Source organism: Girardinichthys multiradiatus, chromosome 22, assembly GCF_021462225.1.
Source record: "Girardinichthys multiradiatus isolate DD_20200921_A chromosome 22, DD_fGirMul_XY1, whole genome shotgun sequence".
NCBI lineage: Eukaryota > Metazoa > Chordata > Actinopteri > Cyprinodontiformes > Goodeidae > Girardinichthys > Girardinichthys multiradiatus.
The window spans coordinates 34,852,325-34,873,297 of record NC_061814.1 but is presented as its reverse complement, the minus strand read 5'-3'; positions in this window follow the sequence as shown (position 1 = coordinate 34,873,297).

The window sequence follows — 20,973 nt, the reverse complement described above, 5'->3', positions numbered from 1 at the left end:
TGCACAATTGTAAAGGGGAAGGATAGAAATTTTAAAGAAAAATCTAAAAAGTGTGCCGGGCATTTGTATTCACCAAACCCTCAGTACTTTCTTGCTGAGAACTTTTGAGATATATGCATCTCTTACATATTTAAAAGAGTTTTGTCAACCTTTTTCTATTGCAAAATTCACTGCTTGTCCAAAAAAGTTAAATGCTCTAATATTGAATTTTCCCTAATTTAGCAATGCTTATTTTGGCATTGTGGCATTATTTCAATAAACATTTATAATGTCACATTTATTTCCGTCCAGAGATGCATCAGTTTTTCTCTAAGAGCTTGTAGAGATGATGGGGCAGTTAGACCACTGTGCAAATTCCTCTCCAGCAAATCCCAAAGAGTCTCAATGGGGTTAAGATCTGGACTCTGTGAAAATTATGTCTTCTGTTCCTTGAACCACTCTTGCTCAGTTTGAGTCTGATAAATCCTGGCATTGTTACCTTGGAATATGGCATCAGAGAAGAATCCATTCACTGATGGAATAACCTGGTCATATAGTATAGTTTAGTATATTCTTTAGGTGTATAATGCTGCTGAGCTTAGATCTGACCAACTGCAGCAACCCCAGATCATTGTACTGCCCCCACAGGCTTGTCCTGTAGGCATTCGGCATAATGGGTGCATCCCTCATGCACTCTCTTCTTATTTGATGCGGCCATCTCCGTGAAACAGAGTAAGTCTGGACTCATCAGAGCATTACCTTCTTCCATTGCTCCAGAATCCAATCTTTATGCTCCCTAGCAAATTGCAGCATTTGTTTCCCCCAAATAGGCTCACTGATGGTGTTTTCTAAGGTCTACAAAGCTGTTCAGTCCTAATTCCATGATTCCTTTATATTGCATGTGTGAAAATGCTCTTAATTTCACCACTGAAAACACTTGTGAGTTCTGCTGTTTTTTTTGTAATTGGATTTTACTGAATGTTTAAGTCATCGTCAAATCTTATCATTCATTCATTCTGGTTTTTAATAATGCTTCATGCATGCCACTAATTTGTCCTGTCTACAGCAGATTAACGTTTTTCCACAACCACAGGAGGAGTTTTATGGCAAGATTTCTTAAGAAATAAGAAGCTACTCACTGCATCGGTTAGGGTTGAACAACTTGTTGCCAGCTGAATCATAATCACCCAATTAGGTCCTCTCACCTATTTGCCTTGTTAAATCCAGGGATGATTTTTTTTTTTTTTCTGTTTGTTTGATTTTTGGACAGGCCTTGTAGCTCAAGTATAGTCATATTAGAAAGAGATTGTCTCTAAACAACAATTTTTAATTCTCACCAATTCCTGTGGATCTCTGCAGCTCCTCCAGAGTTATCATGGGCCCCTTGGATGCTTTTCTGATTATTTTTTCCTTCTTCAACCTGTCGGTTTAGGTGGATGGCCATATTTTGGTGGGCTTTTGCTTGTGGAATGATGTTCAAAGCTTGGAGTGTGTTATAACCTAACCTTTATTGAAACTTCTTCACAGTTTTATTTCTGACTCCTCTCCTGTGTTTCTTGGTCTTCATGATGCTGTTTGTTTGCTTTAAAAAAGCTTTGAGGCCTTCCAAAGCAAATGCACGGCACATTTTTATAGACATTTTTTCAAACTATGTATCCTTCCACTTCAAAACTATGCACTACTTTGTGTTGGTCCATCCCATAAAATCTAAAGTGATTAAATTAAAAAGGTTTAAGGGGAATGGATACTTCTGCAAGGCATTGCACATTTTGCAATTCTACACTTAACCATATCCTTTTGTTAATTTCTATAATTTTAAGATGTGTATCACATTAATCCAATGCCTTGTAAAGTTGTTAAGCCAAAACTATTCTATTAAAAAAGAAGCTTCCTGCTCTTTCATGAATTAACTGTTTTACTCTTCCTGAAGCCCACTTGTTTCTAAGAAGGTAAAGATAAGAAGATACGTGGTCATGACTAAGCCTGCAGAATACTGGGAAAACACGCGATAGCAACATTATTGCTAAATATAACAATGACAATATCGACTATTATTAACCCAGAATTTGAGCACTCTACTCTTTTATTTTTTCCCACCATCAGAATGTCCTCACAGCTTTCTGATCACTGTCACTAGGATCTATATCAGTTGTGGAAATAAAAGGACAGTGAAGGACCATCTACGTGACAAAATACATTCCAATTCTTATTTCTGCATCCACTTAAGCTCCATCTTCACATCATTTTCCTGAGCTGATGAAAACAGATGCAATCATTTATTAACATTTTTCTCAGACTTTTACTTTATTAGTATGCTAGATTGGATGTGAAGGGGAGTAGAGGACAAATTAAATGTAATACTTTATCATTATACCCCTTAATGGTGGAAACCTGCAGATGTGTTATCAGTCAGCATGCATTTCCTTTTCTGCTCTTGCAGCTTGTTGGAAGATCCCATAGAAATCAATTAGAGACACATCAGCATTGTCTGAGCCACCGTAGGGAGCCGGTTGAAGCAAATTAGAATGCACTCCTTTCTGTTTCACACCATCTTCCTCGTGCTATAAAGGGAAATTACAAGCCAATCCATCAATTGATCTATGGGTGAAGAGAGCTGTTAACACAAGGGTGAACCATCATTATCTCTTTATCTACTGTTGCCAAATCCAGTGAACGAGATGTGTCATGCTGGAGAAAGCCACTGACTGATCTTTAAAAGTCCTGGTTTCCCTTTAGATCGTGCAGCTGAGAGCTGCCCAGGTGAAAGTAATTCCTGGCATCCAGTGATACTAAGTTAGGAATCATGTTTGCAGTGGAGAGAAACCCCTAAGGAGGTTAGTGCCAGATGTGGGGATTCTGGAGGAAGATAAAAGATAGGGATGCAAAAGAAGTCAGAGCTGTGCTTTGCTAATCACGCAATTTTCATTTATGCCTTAAAACATCAACATGAAGTCAGATTGTCTGGAGCAGGAATTTATGTATTTATTTATTTATTTATTATTGTAAATCTTCCCCTAAATGCACAAGAGATAGAACTGTGGAAGGATGATTGACTATCTACTTAACCAAATTTCAACCAAAAAATTAAATAACCATTATTATTATGCATTAATGTATTATACTGGGATTTTATGTGATAGATCAACAGAAATTCATGCACAGTTGGACAGTGGAAGGTAAATGACACAAGCTTTACAACACTGTTTACAAATAAAATCGGAAAAATTGGTGTTCATTGGTACCCAGCCCCTTTTACTCAGGTACTCGTAAATAAAATACAGTGCCTTCAGAAGTCATTTATTTAGCTAACCGTTAGAAACAGCATCATGAAGATCAAAGAACATAGCAGACAGGTCATGGATGGGGTTGTGGGGAAGTTTAATGCTGGGTTAGGTTATAAAACAGTATCCCACTCTTTAAACATCACATGTAGCACTGTTCAATCCATCATCTGAAAATGGAAAGAATATGACACAACTGCAATGCTGCCAAGACATGGTTGTCCACCTAAACTGAGAGGCTGGGCAAGGAGAGCATTTATCAAAGTAGAAGCCAAAAAGTCCATTGTAACTCTGGGGGGCATGCATAGATCCACAGCTCGGGTAGGAAAAGCTGTTGGCCAGACAACTATGTGCACTACCCCAATTATGGTCTTTATGGAAAAGCCACTAGTGTGCCAAACGCCATTTAGGGGACCCAGCAAAACTGTGTAAGAAGATGCTCGGCTCAGATTATATCAAAGCACATCTGCATATTAGAATGGCCCAGTCAAAGTCCAGAGTGAAATCCAATTAAGGATCTGTTGCAACTGATTATTACAGAAGCTGTAGAAATCTCACTAAGCTTCAGCTATTTTGCAAAACCATTTCAGTCATTAGATGTGCACAGATTTTACAGACTGATTCAACAAAGTCTTGACTCTACGGTTCTGACAGCAAATGCACACCGTTTTGTTTTTTTGGTTTTTTTTCATTTGAAAAAAAGGAATAAATAACTTGAAAACCTTGTATTCTTTTGTTCCAAAAAAATTAAGAAACTGAGAAACTAAAAAATGCAATATGGATCAACACCTCTCTGGGAAAATATTCTTCTAAAGTAACTACCTTCTACACACCTTAGGGCACACAGTTAATGATTTTAATATAATCTCAACATTTCTTGAGGTGGTTATTTTTTCTAACTTGCTCTCAGTGTACCGGATTAAACATTCAGGGCAAACCTGTTAGCAAAACTAAGGATTTAGGCTAACCAAGTGAAGATTTAGTGTGAGTGGGGTGTCTTTTTTTTCTCAACCTTACCTGAGGGAGGGCTTACTGTCTCAGTCTCTACAAGCCACTGCTCTACTCATTAGAAGATCAAGGCATTTCCAAAAAAGCATGAAGTTTAAGATGAAGGATTCTCGGTGTGGTCTTAGTGTAGGTAGCACTTGTTTCTCTTGCTTGGAAGCCAAGGAGTCAGCAGAAGCATCACCTTTACAGAAGAAATTAAAAAACAAACATTGTTTAGAAGCTGAAGTTAAAAGGAAGTTGGCATCTACAACAGCATAAAGAACAGAAACACACCTGAACCAGTTTCTATTTGTGTGGCCCTTTTCTTCCTAGAGAGGATCCAGAGACAACCTGAACCTTTTGTGCTTCTGTTGGTTTGATTATTTCCAGAACGTTTTTTTTCCACCGAAGTTTTTTTTACCCTTTGTTCGAGATTTGGGGCAATCAGCTGTTATTGGCTTAGGGGCACGGCCCCACTGTTCTACCAGCTGATTGCCGCTATCGACACGCATCAGCTCACCAAGAAAGCTACCCTGTACAGTGGTTCTGCTCCACTTTCCAAGTTAACCCAAATTGCACATTTTGTCCATAAAACTGCTGGTTTGATCTTCATAGAACCTTAATTAACATATACAGTACAGACCAAAGGTTTGGACACACCTTCTCATTCTAAGAGTTTTCTTTATTTTCATCACTATGAATATTTGTAGCTTCACACTGAAGGCATCAAAACTATGAAATAACACATGTGGAATTATATACTGAACAAAAAAGTGTGAAACAACTGAAAATATGTTTTATATTCTAGGTTCTTCAAAGTAGCCACCTTTTGCTTTGATTACTGCTCCGCACACTCTTGGCATTCTGTCGATGAGCTTCAAGAGGTAGTCACCTGAAATGGTTTTCACTTCACAGGTGTGCCCTGTCAGGTTTAAAAAGTGGGATTTCAAGCCTTATAAATGTGGTTGGGATCATCATTTGTGTTGTGCAGGAGGTGGATACAGTACACAGCTGATAGTCCTACTGAATAGACTGTTAGAATTTGTATTATGGCAAGAAAAAGGAAGCTAAGTAAAGAAAAACGAGTGGCCAACATTACTTTAAGAAATTAAGGTCAGTCAGTCCGAACAATTGGGAAAACAGTCGCAAAAACCATCAAGCGCTACAAAGAAACTGGCTCACATGAGGACCACCCCAGGAAAGGAAGACCAAGAGTCACCTCTGCTACGGACGATAAGTTCATCCGAGTCACCAGCCTCAGAAATCGCAGGTTAACAGCAGCTCAGATTAGAGTTGCCAAATGGAAAAAGTGTTATAAAAACTTTGAATTACACATGCTTGGAAAAACCGGTGAGCAGTTTACTAAGTTTCTTCAAAGAATAATACTTTTGAATATTCTTCTTTTTCTACCTTTTAAGTACAGGTCCTTCTCAAAAAATTAGCATATTGTGATAAAGTTCATTATTTTCTATAATGTAATGATGAAAATTTAACATTCATATATTTTAGATTCATTGCACACTAACTGAAATATTTCAGGTCTTTTATTGTCTTAATATGGATGATTTTGGCATACAGCTCATGAAAACCCAAAATTCCTATCTCACAAAATTAGCATATTTCATCCGACCAATAAAAGAAAAGTGTTTTTAATACAAAAAAACGTCAACCTTCAAATAATCATGTACAGTTATGCACTCAATACTTGGTCGGGAATCCTTTTGCAGAAATGACTGCTTCAATGCGGCGTGGCATGGAGGCAATCAGCCTGTGGCACTGAGGTCTTATGGAGGCCCAGGATGCTTCGATAGCGGCCTTTAGCTCATCCAGAGTGTTGGGTCTTGAGTCTCTCAACGTTCTCTTCACAATATCCCACAGATTCTCTATGGGGTTCAGGTCAGGAGAGTTGGCAGGCCAATTGAGCACAGTGATACCATGGTCAGTAAACCATTTACCAGTGGTTTTGGCACTATGAGCAGGTGCCAGGTCGTGCTGAAAAATGAAATCTTCATCTCCATAAAGCTTTTCAGCAGATGGAAGCATGAAGTGCTCCAAAATCTCCTGATAGCTAGCTGCATTGACCCTGCCCTTGATAAAACACAGTGGACCAACACCAGCAGCTGACACGGCACCCCAGACCATCACTGACTGGTACTTGACACTGGACTTCTGGCATTTTGGCATTTCCTTCTCCCCAGTCTTCCTCCAGACTCTGGCACCTTGATTTCCGAATGACATGCAGAATTTGCTTTCATCTGAAAAAAGTACTTTGGACCACTGAGCAACAGTCCAGTGCTGCTTCTCTGTAGCCCAGGACTGGGGAATGCGGCACCTGTAGCCCATTTCCGCAGGTCCCCCAAGGTCTGGAATCGGCCCTTCTCCACAATCTTCCTCAGGGTCCGGTCACCTCTTCTCATTGTGCAGCGTTTTCTGCCACACTTTTTCCTTCCCACAGACTTCCCACTGAGGTGCCTTGATACAGCACTCTGGGAACAGCCTATTCGTTCAGAAATTTCTTTCTGTGTCTTACCCTCTTGCTTGAAGGTGTCAATAGTGGCCTTCTGGACAGCAGTCAGGTCGGCAGTCTTACCCATGATTGGGGTTTGGAGTGATGAACCAGGCTGGGAGTTTTAAAGGCCTCAGGAATCTTTTGCAGGTGTTTAGAGTTAACTCGTTGATTCAGATGATTAGGTTCATAGCTCGTTTAGAGACCCTTTTAATGATATGCTAATTTTGTGAGATAGGAATTTTGGGTTTTCATGAGCTGTATGCCAAAATCATCCGTATTAAGACAATGAAAGACCTGAAATATTTCAGTTAGTGTGCAATGAATCTAAAATATATGAATGTTAAATTTTCATCATGACATTATGGAAAATAATGAACTTCATCACAATATGCTAATCTTTTGAGAAGGACCTGTATTTGTGCTGAATGTAAAATTGCTAAAAAAAAAAAACATCAGTGTTAGCAAACAGTAGTTTTCCTAAGGATTAGAGGCATCAAAAATATGTTGAGGAAGAGAATTGTGGAACATTGAGAAACATTTCACAACTTGAGACAGTTGTTTATGATGTTTGACTGGAGATGATTTGCTTAAAGGTACGCTTTTAGTGGATAGAATTTGACTGAAAAAAAAATTTTTTTTCAAATGACAGTCTTTGGTCGAAGGAGTAGTTACTTGTTTGTTTTTGTAGAGAATTGCTGGGAAAGGAATAAGTGTGGCGTGCAATATTATTCGGCCCCTTGCGTTAATACTTTGTAGCTCCACCCTTTGCTGCAATTACAGATGCAAGTCGCTTGGGGTTTGTCTCTATCAGTTTTGCACATCGAGAGACTGAAATTCTTGCCCATTCTTCCTTGAAAAACAGCTCGAGCTCAGTGAGGTTGGATGGAGAGCGTTCGTGAACAGCAGTCTTCAGCTCTTTCCACAGATTCTCGATTGGATTCAGGTCTGGACTTTGACTTGGCCATTCCAACACCTGGATATGTTTATTTGTGAACCATTCCATTGTAGATTTGGCTTCATGTTTTGGATCATTGTCTTGTTGGAAGATAAATCTCCATCCTAGTCTCAGGTCTCTTGCAGACTCCAACAGGTTTTCTTCCAGAATGGTCCTGTATTTGGCCCCATCCATCTTCCCATCAATTTTGACCATCTTCCCTGTCCCTGCTGACGAAAAGCAGGCCCAGACCATGATGCTGCCACCACCATGTTTGACAGTGGGGATGGTGTGTTCAGGGTGATGAGCTGTGTTGCTTTTACGCCAAACATATTGTTTTGCATTGTGGCCAAACAGTTTGATTTTGGTTTCATCTGACCAGAGCACCTTCTTCCACATGTTTGGTGTGTCTCCCAGGTGGCTTGTGGCAAACCTTAAACGAGACTTTTTATGAATATCTTTGAGAAATGCCTTTCTTCTTGCCACTCTTCCATAAAGGCCAGATTTGTGCAGTGTACGACTGCTCTCTGCGCTTTGAACAGAACCCTGAGACTATCACAGAGCAGGTGCATTTATACGGAGACTTGATTACACACAGGTGGATTCTATTTATCATCATCAGTCATTTGGGACAACATTGGATCATTCAGAGATCCTCACTGAACTTCTGGAGTGAGTTTGCCGCACTGAAAGTAAAGGGGCCGAATAATATTGCGCGCTCCACTTTTTAGTTTTTTATTTGCTAAAAAAGTTTGACACATCCAATAAAATTCATTCCACTTCACGATTGTGTCCCACTTGTTGTTGATTCTTCACAAAAAAAATGTATTTAATATTTTTATGTTTGAAGCCTGAAATGTGGCAAGAGTTTGACCAGTTCAAGGTGGCCGAGTACTTTGGCAAGGCACTGTAACATACAAGTTATTTTGAGAAAGGAATGAACAACTGAAAAACAGCTAAACGAATGATGATTTATGCACAAAATCAACGGTTTGTGATTATAAGACTTCTTCAAGGATAATGATCATAAAATGTGTTAAGTTAAAACAGACTCTTGTTAGGATTCCCCCAAGAAAACTATGTGGAAAGTTTATCGTCTAACATATTAGCTGAGCTTGTCAGTGTTGAACTGATGCTTAATGTACAGGGGTTGGACAATGAAACTGAAACACCTGTCATTTTAGTGTGGGAGGTTTCATGGCTAAATTGGACCAGCCTGGTAGCCAGTCTTCATTGATTGCACATTGCACCAGTAAGAGCAGAGTGTGAAGGTTCAATTAGCAGGGTAAGAGCACAGTTTTGCTCAAAATATTGAAATGCACACAACATTATGGGTGACATACCAGAGTTCAAAAGAGGACAAATTGTTGGTGCATGTCTTGCTGGCGCATCTGTGACCAAGACAGCAAGTCTTTGTGATGTATCAAGAGCCACGGTATCCAGGGTAATGTCAGCATACCACCAAGAAGGACGAACCACATCCAACAGGATTAACTGTAGACGCAAGAGGAAGCTGTCTGAAAGGGATGTTCGGGTGCTAACCCGGATTGTGTCCAAAAAACATAAAACCACGGCTGCCCAAATCATGGCAGAATTAAATGTGCACCTCAACTCTCCTGTTTCCACCAGAACTGTCCGTCGGGAGCTCCACAGGGTCAATATACACGGCCGGGCTGCTATAGCCAAACCTTTGGTCACTCATGCCAATGCCAAACGTCGGTTTCAATGGTGCAAGGAGCGCAAATCTTGGGCTGTGGACAATGTGAAACAGGCATTGTTCTCTGATGAGTCCACCTTTACTGTTTTCCCCACATCTGGGAGAGTTACAGTGTGGAGAAGCCCCAAAGAAGCGTACCACCCAGACTGTTGCATGCCCAGAGTGATGGTTTGGGCTGCCATATCATGGCATTCCCTTGGCCCAATACTTGTGCTAGATGGGGGCGTCACTGCCAAGGACTACCGAACCATTCTTGAGGACCATGTGCATCCAATGGTTCAAACATTGTATCCTGAAGGCGGTGCCGTGTATCAGGATGACAATGCACCAATACACACAGCAAGACTGGTGAAAGATTGGTTTGATGAACATGAAAGTGAAGTTGAACATCTCCCATGGCCTGCACAGTCACCAGATCTAAATATTATTGAGACACTTTGGGGTGTTTTGGAGGAGCGAGTCAGGAAACGTTTTCCTCCACCAGTATCACGTAGTGACCTGGCCACTATCCTGCAAGAAGAATGGCTTAAAATCCCTCTGACCACTGTGCAGGACTTGTATATGTCATTCCCAAGATGAATTGACGCTGTATTGGCCGCAAAAGGAGGCCCTACACCATACTAATAAATTATTGTGATCTAAAACCAGGTGTTTCATTTTCATTGTCCAACCCCTGTAAGTGTTATGTGATTGTACCTCAACTCTAAACTTTAGCAGATGTTTCCAGAAAACATTCTTCAGAAGGCGAGTAGGGTCAAGAAATGGTTCTTGGATTGTATCCCAGAGCAGAGATAGAGATAAAAGCACATAAAGAACAAGGTTTTGACTTAGGAAAGGTGCTAAAAAAATAAAGCATCACTAGGAGAACATGAAACAATAATCAGAGGCAAGACTCCTACAAAACAAACATCAATAGTGGATTTAATTGTATTGGAAAGACGTTAAATGTCAAAAACTTGAACTAGCAGAAAATTAGAACAGGAAGAGGACGAAAGTGTTTAGAGAATTTAAAACCTGGAACTTGAATACATTTACAATCCTGCATGACTGAAAGGTTTTTACAGTATAGGATACTGGATTCTAAGTCTCACAGATAGCAAGTAAGTCTTTCACAGATACGTTTGGGATGCACAATTGCAGTCTATATGTACATAATAAATTAAGTTTCTTGTTTTCTATAAACAATTAATTTTAATAAATGTTTGTTACTGAAGGGAGGATCTTAGGAAAAAGCGAGGTTCCCTTTAAAGGCAAAATGTAGTTGACGTCTCTTTCGCAAATAGAGAAAGTACAATGTGATCTTTCAATAGCTATACGGTGAACGTCTTGACTGTGTGTACAGACAATTATAAATTAATTTAATCTTTGTTAGTGAAAAACTGCAGCGGTGTTAGACGTGGCTGTCTCAGACCATGACGCTATGTAATGGGAGGAAGGAATGAACTGCCTCCTTTGGAACTGTTTATCTTCTTTTTTGAGAAGTTGCAGTCGTTGGAGAGACAACGCCAAACATCACATTCCTTGCACAAAGCACAAAATTGCAGATTCCATTAAGTATTCGCACCCCGAATACAGATGAATAAGAACTAAACACTTGGCACAGAAGTTAAAATTAATCTTTTAGATAAGAGAATGTGTGGAGGAGCAAACCCTTACGGAGCTAAGAGTCTTGGCACTGGATGCCAGCCTTTTTAACTGAATGAAAACTGACAATACAGGCAGGAGAGAAGAAGTATCATATAATTTGAATATTAGTAGAGAAGCAGTGGTTAAATTAAGTTAATATCATGAAGATACAATAATATTCAAACATCCAATGGCACATAATGTAAATAAACAAGAAAACTTTGAATGCTGTAAGCTGACTTCTCCTGCTGAAAGCTTGCAGAAACAAGATGAAGTTGACTATAGAATATCAGCTGAAATCTGATAAATTAAATAATTAAATAGCAGAAACATTAGCAAAGGAAAATTGTCATTTGATCTGTTTAAAAGGGATAACTATAAAACAAAATAGCTTAACTAGGTGAAGATACCTCAATATAACTTGTTTTAACAGTTATTGAAATGCAAGTACTGACAAAACCTAAAAAGACGACCAGCTGAGCTAGATGATACTGGAGCAAACTGAAGAAAAATATAACCTAAAGAAGCTGAAGTCAATGCTAATATATGTTAAAATAAAAATAAAAAAACGGCATGAACTGCAAAGCAATAAGGAAGAATTAACAACTAAAAGCTGGAAAAAAAAAACTAAATTTGAAACCAGAGAGAGAGGAGACAGACATGTGGAGTGAGATAGAGGTAGACTGGCTTTGGCCACCATTCTCTATCCACTTTTATGTTGGCAGGCCCACAGTGGCAGTCTAGTAGCAGTTGAAAACTGCAGATCTCCTTCTCCATTGAATAACCTGGGATGCATCATCTCAAACATGCATCTCTCATTTAAAAAACAGCATGTAATATCAAGGGCTGCATGGTGGCACAGTTGGTAGCACTGTTGCCTTGCAGCAAGAAGGTCCTGGGTTTGATTCCCAGCCGGGGGTCTTTCTGCAAGGAGTTTGCATGTTCTCCCCGTGCATGCGTGGGTACTCCGGCTTCCTCCCACAGTCCAAAGACATGCCAGTTAGGTTAATTGGTCACTCTAAATTGCCCTTAGGTGTGTGAATGAGTGTGTGCTTGGTTGTTTGTGTGTTGCCCTGCGATGGACTGGCGACCTGTCCAGGGTGTACCCTGCCTCTTGCCCATAGACTGCTGGAGATAGGCACCAGCTCCCCTGCTACCCACTATGGAATAAGTGGTAGAAAATGACTGACAGACTGATCTAATATAAAAAAAGAAACATTATTTAACTGTGAGTGAGAGGACCATTTGAAGTACAAAAGTGACAAAGCTCATGTCTTAAGTCGAATAAGATGGGGAACCTGAGCTTATCTGTGAAGCCTGAATAACATCTAAATGTTAGGATGTATCTTTCTGATCAAATGGGGGTTAAGTCAAAAGTTTATGAGATCGATTTAAGAATAAAATAACACATGAGGTGAGGTCACACACGGTTTTACAAAATGACTAATTTCTGAACGATAATACAGTGCACACCAGAAATACTATTTTCAGGCACTGGATCAAATTGAAGACTGTTTTACTTATTTTGACTTACTGTACAAAAGAACAGTAGTTAGCAGTGTCAATCTATGTCTTTTCAGGATAATGTCTGAGCAATACATAGTTTAGAACAATATCTTTCCTGATAGGGCATGGTAGAATGGCACTAAGCATGCTTCCAGGGGAAAAGGTGATTGCTTAAACTATCCTTGCTAACTTCTGTTTCTTTCTTTTGCATGAAAACCCTGAGCGAATATAATTGATTATCACTGCTAAAAGGAGCAGTGCCTATGTCTATCAGTACAGGCGATGAGAGGGAACCAAATTGACCTACAGAACGTTACCCTTTGTTGATTTAGAGGCTGGACCTGGGTTCTCGTTAAGAGAGCTTTTAGAAGAATGTTCTTTGTGAATGGAAAATGGTTTGACCATTTATTCTATTTCTTAAGAATCTTATGTATTTTTTATTTGCTGCATCACAATGTGTTCGGGGCTCTGCTTAATTGACTTGCTCAGTGACAGAGTCATTCAAACGCTAACTACCTTTGAATAAATTTTATAAAGACAAAGTCCGGGTTTTCTCTTGTTGTGAGTCAACTTCTCTCCCACTTTGATAAGAAAATTCCACTACAGGACTCTGACTTCTAAGACAAATTGAACGCAGCATGAATGTTTCCAACTTTGTGTCAAAGTCATCCAACGGCCTGCTAACATTTTCAAATCCTATATGCTCCACAGCAGATAGAGACAGAAAGCCCAAAAGAATAAATGAAGCCACTTTTTGTAATCCAGTAAACCTTCTCAGTCTCTCCTCATCTTATTTTCTCTTACTATGCCCAAATATCTCCAATGAAGACCATACTGAGCAGCAGACTGTCTATTGGACCTCTTTAACAAGGTTTGCCAATAAATTTATAACTTTAATTAATCTGGTAAATTTCACCACAAATCTATTAAAACATATGAAACATCTGTTTATTTACATTTAAGTGTGCAACACTGCAAATATGTCCTGCAACAGCACAGGACTATAGTGTCAGGATTATTGGATGGACTGGTTGCCACAGTCTGATAGGAAATTCAAGAATAGCATCAATCTCGGGTCTGATAGCAATATTGTATTGGATCGGTCTCATCTCTGGTGCCTCTGTAAACATTTTCGACATGAAGACAAATTGCACCAACAATTTGGCTATATATACAGGAAATAGAGACTGAAGTGTCCATCTGTCTCCTCCTGCTATGCCTGAACCTCTTTCCAGTTTCCTTTTACTTAAGCATTTACCCATGGTTTGATGAATGGATAAATGGATGGATGTACTGATGACTGAGAATCTATATCAACATATTGCTAATGCCCAAGGATTTTTTTTATCTAACGGCCTTGGTTCCTTCACCTCTTCTAAGTATAGATGTGATCTGATTAGCTACCAATTAGTGTCCTTCTTTATATTTTTTTCCAGTGGGTCTTATTATTGCTCATGTTTTGAAATTGAAATATTCCCAGTAGCCATTGTGAGGCAGAAAGTGAACAGACAGTTCAATGTCATCCTGGCTGAGGTTTCTCTAAGGGTGAGGACTCAGAGACTGTTAGTTTATCTGGTGCAAATTAATCACAGAACTGAGCTTACTCTACTGGAACCGTTAACAGTCTCTTGACTTCAGAATCACTTACGATATTTGTCTGTTCTGCCAAAAGATGGGAGGAAGAGAAATACACTGGCTTTAAAAAATATTAACATTCCTTCCCTGCGACATTCAGTAGCCTCTACTGACAAAATTATTATGTAAAACTGCCATTTTCTCAAGAGATCTTCATCCTTCTGGCAGAGTGTCTTTTACAGGACGTTTACTGGACTTAGAGTACCAGCTGGACTCCTAATCCTCTCCCTGACCAGATTCTGTTTGTTTACTGAAATGCAGCGCTGACGTCAAAGAGTTGTAGTTGTTGGTAAACTCTCTACATCTTTTTTAAATACAGAGCTTTAGAGATAGCTATAAGCACATCCTGATCTTTCTCTTTGTTTATAAGATTTTAAAATGATCAGAGTTTTACATCATATCTTACTAATTAAGCCTTTTTGGAGACCTGAGCATTCACAAAAACTCAAATTTTGCACACATTGGTGCCATGAAAATGTCCATGTGTTAAGGGTTCCTAAAAAGTATTTCAAATAAGTCCAAATTGTCCCTCAGAGGCCAATTTGATCTACTGCTATGACAACTGGTAAACATAAAGAACACTGCAGGGCAAACAAAAAAAATGTGCTGGAGGCATGCAATAAACCCCACAAGATGTCAACCATTTTGGATTAATGTTGCCATTTGACATCGACCTTGCTCAACATTTTTTTGAGGCTTGGGGGATCTAAAGTCATTAAGAGTTTCCGTCAAGGATGTGAATGTGGTCAGACCCCAAACTTTGACTTCTCTCCATGAAACACAAATTTGAAAATCTCAATAACAGAAGGTCAGAGTCAAACCAAACCAGCCATCAGTGAATGACCTCATCAACTTCAAACTGTGTTCAATGTCGGCTAAGGTGGTGTTAATTCTTATTGAATAATGTGACTTTTCACTGTGTTGAATCCAAAACCGACAGGAAGTCAGCCATCTTTGATCAGAGCCACTATTTTGGTGAGTAAGCACAAAATCTGTTTGATAAAACTCGTTGAAAATCAATGAATATAGTTTTAAGGCATTGGTTAATTAGGTTTGATTAACTAAACAAGCATATGGGTGTGGCTTGGCCTTATAATCTGACTTTTCACTGCAAAACACAAAATTGCAACATATCTTAATAGATCTGTTTCTGTTTCTCATCACAATTCACGCCTCAACACATCTACACGGTAATGTTTGGAAATCACTTAAGCACCATCAACACACAACAGGAAACGCTTTTTTTGACTGGAAGATGTCCCAGTCTGATATTGCATATTATACAAGCTTTAAAGTGTTTCTACTAACAGCTAATCCAAACCCAGGATGTCAATCATTTCAGATCCTTCCCCGCCAAAACGAAAGGTAGAAAAACTTCCATTTTTTGATTTCACCCTACTGAATTATTAAAACGGATGCAAGCAAATGTTATTTTCAACCAAACAGCATCACCTACTGTTTATGCACACATATGAGAAGCCTGGGTGTGATCATTCTGAGTTTGTGGTTCTCAAACCCCTTGGTAGCACAGGCTACAGCACCGCCAAGGTACGATGTTAGTTCAAGGATGCTTAGCGCTCTAATGTTTTCTTTGCTACAACAGTAAAGTTACTAGAATGTCTCATTTAACTTTCTTGTTAATCTATTAATGTCTATTAAACTATGTCTACAGTTTTAGGGAACCATTTTGCGTAAAATACAGCTTTCCAAGGTGCACATTCCCTTAAAAGCATTGGTATAGAATGAGAAAGAACTGACTCACACCTTTTTAAAATGAATAATGCAGAAATTATACACGTGGAACCATGTAATGGCAACCTTTGGCTTTCACAACGTGATGTTAATTGTCTAAATGTATTAGTAGAAAATGCAAAAGAACATAAAGGAGCATAGTCATTATGGGATATTAAGTGGTTGTAATGACTAAATATAACTGTTAAGTGCTCTTAATTTTCTAAATCCTGCATATTCTACAGAAAAAGGTTGACAAATGTAAAGTTTGTCTGCAGTAAATGTCTGCATTGAATATACTAGGAATGAGATCCCGGACCTTTAAAATGAACATGTTTGAGCACGCTGCTTGCTGTTTAAAAGGTCATTGATTCTAATGACATTTCCAAGAGGTTTCGTAATGTGACCAGCTGATGCATAGCAAGCACAACGGTACACTACAAAAACACAGCAGTATCCAGAGTGGAACCTGTCTGCTGATTGATACCAAATTCCCGTTGCATTTCTGTATAAGTATGAGGTTTTTTGGGGATACCTCATTCAGTGTTTTGTTGTTGAATGCACACTGTGTAAGCGTTGTAAGAAAATGAGCCTACACCTTGGCTGGTTAACAAATGCTGTTGTCAGCCTCCAAGTCGGTACTAAATTAAATGGCTTTTTGACTGTTTTTTTCTTTTTTATTCAATTCAATTCAGTTTTAGTAACAGTATATACAGCCAATTCACAACACATTTCATCTCAAGACACTTCACAAAGTCAATTCAATCGAATCATACAGATTTCAAGTGAGGTACATACATTCCAATTAATCCTGACTATCGAACAGTGCAGTCAGATTCAGTTGTTTGTTCAAATTGATTAAAAAGTTTTTCTATCTAAGGAAACCCAGCAGATTGCAATGACTTGTACCTGTCACTCCTCCCGGATGAGCATGTAGTGACAGTGGACAGTCACTGGCGTTGACATTGCAGCAATCCCTCATACTGAGCATGCATGCAGTGACGGTGAGAGGAAAAACTCCCTTTTAACAGGAAGAAACCCCCAGCAGAACCAGGCTCAGTGTGAGTGGCCATCTGCCACGACCGACTGGTGGTTTGAGAGAACAGAGCAGAGACACAAAGAAACCCAAGAAGCACTGATCCAGGAGTCCTTTCTATGGGAAGGAAAAGTAAATGTTAATGGATGTAGCTCCTTTAGTGGCTTCATCTAGGAAAGAAAGACAGACTCTGAGCCAGTTTTCAAGGATAGAGTATAAAAGAGAGCACATACAGTTAGTTACAGTAAAAGCTTGGTCAGTAGCTATGTCTACGAGAAAAATAGGGTTAAACACTGAAAGACAGGGCCAAGTGTATCATCGGTAGAAGGTGACCATTAAGTTTTTGACAGCAGAAGATTGGACGATGCCCCTCTCCAGAAAGGTGTCACAGGTAGACACAGAGTCAGGCCAGGTTTAGCTTCTAGGAAGAGAAAAGAGAGAGAACATAAAGTTAAAAGCTGAAATAACAGCAAATAATGCAAAATTGGAAAATAGTATGAGAATGTAGCAGAGACAGTGAAAGTGGTCATTATGTCCTCCGGCAGCCTAAGCCTACATCAGCAAACTGCAGAGATAGCTCAGGATAACCTAAACCGCTTTATCAAAAAGCTGTTTTTAAAAGAATCTGACATATTTTTTGTTTTAGAATAGTTATTCTGGGGAGTAGGTGTGTTGGTACAGAAAAAAGGTCTCACCCTGAATATCATTTGTGCAATAACCACTACTGACAGTGGACATTGGGAAGCTTTGCCACATATTCTTCTTTTTTTCTCAAACAAATCCACCTAAACTGTTTTTTGGCAGAAAAGGCAATATTTTGTCTCATCAGATAAAAGCCCATGGCCTGAGTTAAAGTCTTGAATTACATGTTCTCTTGTTTTATCCCAATTTTGTAGAGTGTCTATTAGAAGCAGACCTCTGTAATAAGTCAAGCTTAGAGAGTCGCGAATTTTCAATTTAAAGTTCCTTAATACTGCTCAACTGACAGCAGAAAAGAATACTTTAAAAAATAATAATTCAGTTAAATTTAGTATAAGAAAAGTTGCTGAATTGGAAAGTGTCAATTTAGAGCAATTATTTTTTTAAAGAAGGGTCAGTTTGTAAATAGACTAAATGTTGTTTTTTTCTGAAATTCACAACATGAAATTACGTAAATATTTTAAGCGTTTTTACACCTTTTTGTGAGGGTGCTAATAAATGTCAAGGGTTTTTCTACGTACACGCCTGTTTAGTACAGTGTTGATATGACATATTTTGTTTCCAAGGTGAAAAGCATTTTAATGCTAACTTTGACATGTAAAATCACACACATAAAATAATGGCCCACACCTGTTCTGTGCTAAAGGTGATATCACATTTTACAGTGTACCATTACATTTCCACTGATGGAAATGTTTCTGTTGACTTCATTAAATGAGCACCATAGTCATACAGTGTCTGACTGCTGGCTGTCAGCTGCGGCTTCAATGCTTGGCCGCTTGTTAAATCTATGGCTGTTCATATAGTTAATGCATATAGTATAAGTGCATTTGTTTGGGAATCCAACATGCTGTGGGATGTAGCTTTACTGCTGTTTTAAATAACACATATAACATCATTAAATCATGTGGGATTCAATACAGTGTTGCTTTAAATAGGATCAATGTTTTATGCGTATTATGCATTCAGAAAAAACAGCAGCTCCTATTAAAAAATTTAAATTAACTGCACAGATACATTATCTTTCTGTTGTTGGTGTTCACTCACTCTGGAGTGTCACTGCAGTAATTCTAAACCTCGCAGGTACAATTACTGCCATTATCGTAGTAACAACTGCCAGTCCATAATCACAGCTATTGCCTGTTTCAATCAACTTCTCCAGCAGCAGTTGGTTCTAGTTTGACAACAGAGATCAGAGGAGGTAGTTCTTATCTTCTTGAGCAAGAAAGAAACAGACCTGCAGCTGAGCATGCTTGTGTTGTGGTCTCGACCTGCAGACTCCGTTTTTACTCACTGTGGAAAATCTAATTAGAATTGTACTCCTCGTATAATTTTTTGCATTTAAGGATTTAATAAACTAAACTAAATTAATGGTTAGACAGAAGAGGAAAGAAATGGCTTCATACATCTGACGTTGCATGCTTTCACCATTTTAAAATCATCTCTGTGAGAATCAATAGAAACATAAATAAAGTTGACTTTACCCTGATGGCCCAGCAGTGGTCATCATTAGTGGAACATCTCAGCAAAGCCACAGACGGATATCTCTTAGTGGATTTCCAATAAAAATCAACTGTTTATGCACCTTGACATGCGATTTCATAGCAAAACACAAACAAATTCTAGATGGACTCTATACAACTTCACGTAGAACTGACTTTGAAGGCACAAATGCCGTTTTTTCCGTTGCATGAGTGAACACATCATTATTATCCCATAAGCGGCTGAGAAGAGCTCTCATTGTCACCCCTCTCAACTCGTTTGCATTCCAGGAGGCGGATTTCCCTATTAGGGAATGTTAATAACTTGCTAATACTCTAAAATTTCAACCTCAGCAAAAAGTGGGGCTGCTCAACGCTTTAAATGCATCCAGTGTGCACTCACCCAATTTATTCCTTCTACATTCCCCCATAATCTGTAAAGTTTGATTAACTGTAATTAATACTTCATTCTTGCAGCCAAGTGAAGGGGAGAGTGTAATTTAATCGGCTTTAGATTAGGGAGTGGGTAAAAATGTATTCACAGTATTCACACCCTTGAACTTTTTCACCATTTAGGTTAACTCAAAGTAATGCTTAATGTGGAAGAGAAGCAAAATATTAGGTTTCATTTTATTTACAAATAAAAATCTACAAATGGTGTTTTACATTTCTACTGAACAACTGAGAAATAGAGTCTGTCTATATTTGTATGTCAGAGGTAGGAAACAGAGCAACACGGATTAGAGAAGATGAAGATGAGAAGTTTAGAGTTAGTTTATAAAACAAAATCCAATGGTTTAAACATCTTACAGAGCTCTGTTCAATCCATCATTTGAAAATGGAAAGAGTATGATGCACCTACAAACCTACCAAGACATTTCTGTCCTCTTATCCTAACAGACTTGGCAAGGAGATCAATAATCAGAGAAGAAGCCAATAGGCTCATGGTAACTCTGGGGGAGCTGCAATGATCAACAGTTCATATGAGAGAATCTGTTGACTGAACAACTAGTTGTGCTTTTCACAAATATGGCTTTTAGAGAACAAGATTTGTTAGAAGAAAGTCATTATTAAAAGAAATGTAGGTGACACAGCAAACATGTGGGAGAGGAAGTGCTGGTCAGATAAAACCAAGAAGGAACTTTTTGACTTGCATAAAAAGCACTATATATATAGCGGTAGCAATCACTGCAGTCACCGTGAACACACCATCCCCAGCATGATACACGATAGTGGTAGCAGCATTCTGTGGGGTTGCTTTTCTAGGGACAGTAGGGACAGGGAAGCTGGTCAGGGCTGATGGAAAGATGGATATAGATAAATATAGGACAATGTTGGAAGAAATCCTGTTAGAGGCTGCAGGAGACTTGAGACTTGGATGGACGTTTGCCTTCTAGCAGAAAAACATACAGTCAAAGCTAGAATGGAATGGTTTAGATCAAAGCATATATATGTATTAAAATGACCTAAGCAAAGTACAGATTTAAAGCCAATTGAGAATCTGACTGGGCTTGAGTTGTTTTACAAGAAGAATGTTAAAAAATTTGGTAAAACAAAAGATATGCAGCCGTAATTACAACTTTTGCCACCCTATATACTAATACAAAATACTTTGTGTTGGTCTATAATATAAAAACCCAAGAAAATTCATGGAGGTCTTTGGTTGTAATGTGACAAAATGGTGATGTGTTCAGTTTGTATGAATGATTTTGCAAGGCAGTGCATTAGCTCCTCAAAGGAGCTACTTTTAAAAGGTATTAAGGTTGTGTGAGATGATTTAAAGTCCTTCCTCTCAGTCCCAACAGCGGGATATAAAGCACTGCAGCTGAACATCCAGCTTGTTGTGACCAGG